Source organism: Aptenodytes forsteri, unplaced genomic scaffold, assembly GCF_000699145.1.
Source record: "Aptenodytes forsteri isolate BGI_AS27 unplaced genomic scaffold, ASM69914v1 Scaffold132, whole genome shotgun sequence".
Taxonomy (NCBI): domain Eukaryota; kingdom Metazoa; phylum Chordata; class Aves; order Sphenisciformes; family Spheniscidae; genus Aptenodytes; species Aptenodytes forsteri.
In genome coordinates this window covers 5,207,734-5,213,875 of record NW_008795520.1, presented here as the reverse complement: position 1 = coordinate 5,213,875, position 6,142 = coordinate 5,207,734, and positions in this window count along the sequence as shown.

Here is a 6,142-nt window from a genome sequence, read left to right as displayed (position 1 = left end):
TTACATCTACAAATTAATAGGCGCCATGGCAGGCTGCCGTGTTTGACTTACGGGGGTGAGAAGTGAGAACTGAAACTGAGTGGTTTAGACATTTCTAGCGTGGTGGAAATGCTTCATATATCTCTAGGTCATGTATAGCGTCATATACCATCAAATAACAAGGTTTTTAAAAGATACCTTGGTTATGCCTGGAGCACTGCCATGTTTTGCTCTATGATTTTTAGTAGGCTGATTACGAGAAGTGCTTGTTACCTGGAATAATCCCCAGGGAGGACCCCACATGTCTGGTGAGCAGTGAAAAAAAGATTCCTTTAGTGAAAAAGTCCATGTAGTGAACTAACACAGTGTTCAGGGTATGCAGATACAGATACTGACACTGAGTACTAACTAAAATAATGATTTCCATTATTAATGCCTCACCCCAAGAGGAGTTCAGAACTACTATTTTGTTGAAAAAGACAATTATTATAATTGTGGTTATTAATATAAATACAGCATATATAAGTTTGGATAGTTCTTTAAAAAGATCTCTGAGTGAAGCCCATCCTGCCCTAAAAATACCCACACTGAATGCTTAAAGCTATGTTCCAAAATCCATGTTTAGGTACTGAAACATAAGCAGTTTGATTTTAAAGGAAACCAAGCAAACTCAGCTCCCATTGACTGGAAAGGGGTCTGTGGGTTCTCAGTGCTTCTGTTAATCAGGTCACTTCTATTAAGGTGTCTAGATACGATTTTAAGACCCTGGTAAGGAGCAGTCAGCTTTGGAAATCCTGGATAAACAGCTCACAGAAGCAGGGTGATACACAGCACCGAGTGGCTGTGTCGATTTGACTACGTATAGAAATACACAGAACATACAATGAATGATGGGAAAGAGGAGAGAGGATAAGAAATGTCCAAGCACTAAAAATCATGTACACGTACAGAGGCATGTTATAGCTTGCACAGAAAGAGAATTTTATGGCTTCAACATAAATAAACTTGGACTTAGTTGTGCCTGCTCCTAGACCCTGTGTATTTCCTGGAAAAAAGTAAAATTGACTCGATAACCAGGGTAGAACATGGAAAACTGAGCAGTTACTGAAGCAAGTTTGTCAGAGAAGCTGTCTGTACTCAGGTCATCACGTTCATTAGGCAAAGATGGGGAAGATAAAGGGCCTGGAGAGGAGTTTAGACAATATGTATAACAAATACAATAAATACAACAAAATATATTTCAATACATACTACAGAAGGCTCCGTCTCCCAGATCAGGAAAACATCTCCCCTAGATTGATACATACTTCCTTCTAGCAGACAAGGAAAACCTAGGCTTTCCCAGTTCCACTAATAGGCCTGCCTTATACATCCCTCAGTCTCCACAACCCCAGTGCACACATGCACTATCTAGAGGCCAGAGTACAGTGATAATAAATTCAGCGGGTTACACACCACCTCTCTGCTCTCAGCACAAACCTTCTGATTATGCTTGTGGCTAACATTAACCCACAGTGGCCATAAGCACTTGCTTTTATCAGTGACCTATAACAGCTCTTCACAGCTTGTGCTATAAGACTTTAACCTGCTAAATGAGGGTAAAGGCTTCCACGGCATGCCATCAGCAAAAACACCAGGATTTTAAGACTGCCACACGCCTGAAGTATACTATAAAATGTACAGAGAAGCAGGACTCCATTTCCATTCAACAAACTGCTGGTTTTCCTTAGTGCCCCTGTGGATGTGATTGCCAACTCACGCTTCATGGGCAGCATGTTGTAAACAGCCAAAGAAAGCCGCTGCTCCCTTGGTCAGGTGTTGCCAAGGGACAGCAAAGAACAGTGGTCGCACAGACGGCGTCACAGACGTGTGGTCCTTGCCAGTAGGTGAGCAAAGGTTGGTTGGGAAACCCTGCATTGCAGCATTACAAGAAACTTCTTTATAGACCAAACTTCCCATGCAGCTGTCCAGTGCTTAAGAAGTTCAGCCACTGCTTGGTCTTCAGCACACTCCTGCTGGTGTCTAGGGATGTTGGGCAATTCCAGGTGATTTGTCTGTGTTAACTGTTTTCTTTCTAAGGGTCATTGTCCAAAGGAATAAACTTGAGTGGAGCTCGAGGGTTCAAAAAGTTTCTTAGCTAGGCTGTCCCACTGCTATTCGACTTGAAATGAACAGAAGTAGACAACATAAAGTATCTGGATTCTGCAAGTTGAACTGCTGCCCTGCTCCTGAGCAGAGAGGTCTAGAGTTCTCATCTTTGATGTCACTTGCAGTTAACAAATTTGCTGGCAAGACTTGTTAGCGAATCACTGTGTGCTAAAGCACTCTGCACCTAATGACTCTCACTAGTGTGTAGTTCAAAAAGTCTTTTAGAAAGAGTTTTGCAGAAAGGAGCACTTCTAGGAAGTGAAGAAAATAAAGTAATTTAAGATTTTGTTAGATACTGAACCATCTTCATCTTTGGTTTTATACTGTGGTAGTCCAGAGAGTTTGTCCTCAGTTACACTGGCAAGTTTTTCATTCTTTTGAGGTTTAATGATTTCTTGGATTGTGTTTCTTACAAATACCTGGCTCTCATGGTTTAAACCTCAAGTACTGAGTAAAGTATCATAGCTGGACCTTAAAGGCTGTCCTTCTTCAAAAGTCGCTTTTCCCTAAAGTTATCTGAAAAACTGTGAGAGGCCAGTCCATCCAGTTCCACCCCAACTGAGACATACCAGCAGAGGTTGCCAGATAGGCAGGCCTCTTGCCAAACCAAAGAAAAAGAATTCTGGTTCAACATTTTTTTTTTGCTCCGCACTCCATGAGGCCTACAATTACAAAACTCAACAACAACATTTTGAAGGAAATAATTCTTGCTATTTCTACTAAAAAAACAAGTGGGACAGATACCTGCTGTTGAACAAGATCCGTCAGCTGGCTGGTGGAGAGTGGGAGTATTAAGACTCTTTGAATTAGACAAAAGGTAAAGATACTGTGGAATTCATGATGATTTAATTCACCCGAATTTGTCACAACACTTACACCTCCTCTTTCTTCATTTTGTGTCCAGCAGAAATACCAGCTCACATCCTTGCAGTCCATTCATTTCAAATTAAATAATTTTTTTGGAAAGGCAAATTCCTCTGAAGACTTTAGTAACATGGCTATTAGAATAGAGAAATTTAACTATGTGGTGTAAGCACACACCTTCTGCGTCTAATACTTGGGCCATTGTGATTTGGTGCATTACATGACAAGGTTTCCTGATGAGAGACGGTGGCCGGGATGCTGAAAAGAATGGACATTCCCTTGGAACAGGTTCAGGAATCTGATTTAAGTACAGGGGCAGGCACCTAAACTAGTGCTTGCTCAACATGATGGATGAATTAACCAGTAAACCCTGAAACTGTAATTTCTCATTTGTCTTTGGATTCCAAAAACCTTATATTTGAAGCTTTTTGAATGCTAATGCATTGCAGAGCATGAGTACTTAGCCGTGGAAAATACTGCTGACGGGATACTTCTGTCCTTCACTCAGTGTGGGCTCATCTCCAAGTCATGGACTACGTCACCATCTGTGGGATCCAGCGTCTCTGTGCCATTCAACATTTAGCAACTCTGGCAAAAGCCAAACAGAGGGCTGGGAACCAGTTTTCTCAAGGGAAAAAATGTCCTTTCATTGCTGGGCTTTCTCTGTGCCTGGGCATGTTAGATTTCACTATTAATCCTGACACAGACCTCATACTCAAACCATGTCTAAATAAAGCCCTCATAATAAATCAGGATTTATTATTCTAATCTCATTTGGGTCATACAGTGGCATACAACAGTACAAATGTAGGGCCTCAACCCATAATCCTTAAGGCAGCCAAAGCTTCCATCGGCTTCAAATAAAGTCATGCCTATGCATCAAGGGCAGGAACTCACCCGCACAAACTAATCAGAGCAATGCAAGTAGCTTTAAAGCAAGAAAACTGTGGTTTCATAATTTCAGCCAATACTTGACCAGAAGAAAATTTTCTAGAAGAATTTAATGTTACTCAGTGAATAGAGGATGGAAAGAGACAGATTCTGTGAAACAGAAGCATCAGAACATCAGTGCCTTTGTTTCATTTTGGAGTTTTGTCTCTATTAGGGTGGTTATACATAGATTTCAGGCTCTCCTGCAGACTTCCCCATTGCACAACATACAATAGGAGCAGACCCAAGCTTGGAAATGCAGTCTGCATTCCAGACTGGTAAGAAAGTCTTGAACACCCTGAAATTTCTCTCCATGCTGCATGTTCCTTGGGGTTTAAAACAAGACTCAGCAATCTGTAGATCTAAGATTAAAGAGCACTAAAAAGGATTTGTTGCTTTTCACTGTTTAAATCGTTCTTTAGTTCAGCCTTCAGTTTCCCGGATGCCTCCATGACGCAGAAGGATACTTTAAATCCATGTTAGCTCAAGTAGAATATAGTCTCTCCTTTGCAAGCCTTCTCTGCTTTCTTTGACTTAGGGTTTACCCCCTTCTTTGCATCCCTCCCCATCCCCCACTGGAAAAACCCATGAAAGAGGAACTAAAGCAGTTAGGTATTTCCCTTCAGTGGGGATTCCCTTAGATATATCAGTCAGCTGGGTATGAGTTGACTGGAAAAGGGAGGTGGACTAGATGTGAACTGACAACAGAGGGAGGTGGATTTGAGTGCTAAAGATCCCTTGGCCTGGTGGCTAGGGTTTTATATCATCTATGACACATCCTGGCAGAGAACATGTCTTCTCTTCACAAGAACCTCGATGAGTAAAGAATAAAAGCCCATTTAAAAAGGGATTATTTTAGCCACATCCAGTAAAGGAAGTTAATTAATTTTCTTCCCTTGGCTTCTGATATTTAGACAATACGAAGCATCTGGCTCACAGCTAATGAAGCCCCATGTTAGAAATCATCCGGTTCAGCCCTGATTATCTGCTCATTCAAGCAGCTGAGAATTCAGCTGTGGAAGCAAAAAGTCCTGAATCTTGCTGAATCCTTCTCAGGTTAATGTCTGGAGAGGGTTTTTAACTCCAGTATCCTAGATCTACTCCAGTTGCTGCTGACATCCATACTAGCTCAGAGGACTGTGCCATGTTAGGAAGTGGGCTCACAGACGGTCTGAGCAGCTTGATGTTTCCTCACTTTCCTAAATGGCGTTTGGCAAGGCTGCCCTCTGAATGGTCGCTGCAGAAACTTTTCAGCTGTAGGGCTGTCCTTAGAGTAGTGATGAAGACATTTTTGTTGGCGAGGGGCCTACAGAACTCCAGTCTGGCCTTTCTGGGATATAAAAACAGGGTGGAAAGGGGGAGCCAGTGTGGCTGGAAGCAAAGGATCGTGTCTGGGACTGTGAGGTGATGTAGCTGTACAGAGGAACGGCGAATTCCTGAGCTACATGTCAAACCTATGGCTCAGGGATTAATTCCCACAGGATGAGGTTTCTTTGATGATTAGTGAATCTGTACTTAAGACATCTGTAAAGACTTGAGAGACAAATGTAACTCCTGGGCTAAAACCAAATAGCAAACAAACCTTTACAACAAATTTGCGTGCAACATTTAACACACAAGGTTCAGCCAACAGCACACTTCCTTGCCCTGTATGTGTGTATCATTTGTACGTTGTATTCTAAGTTTGTGTGTATTTGTGCTGTTACTTTCCTGCAGCCATATGAATTGTACAAGCTGTGAGCCTACACCTGTGGGTGAAAGACTCTGGTAGCTCCTCCAGGTTCAAGCAGAGGAAGGGGAGAGAGCTGACACCTTACCTGGTAGGGCAGAAGGGCATCATCTACAGCCCCTGGACTGAGCTGTGTCCTCACCCCCTCTGCGCTGCCTCTCCGTCAGCAGAAAGGAGGCAAAGACAGCCTGGGACCCCTTCGCTTCAAGCCACTGTCCCTCCGTCCCTGCCCACCTACAGCAAGGGGCAGGTAGGGGTCATCATAGCTTCCCCCAGCCGCCCTGCTCCGGGAGTGGCCACGACCCGACACCCCTCTCGCCCCAAGGCGAAGGGCCACGGGGTGGGGGGAGGTGGGGGCACGAAGGCAGCTCCGGCCCCTGAGGAGGACGAGGAGAGGTGAGGGGGAGCGGTGAGCTGGAGGGAGGCGGGTTCTGCGCGGCCCTTCCCCTCAAACAACGCGGACAGGGGGTCAGCGCCACCCCGGCCCGCTCC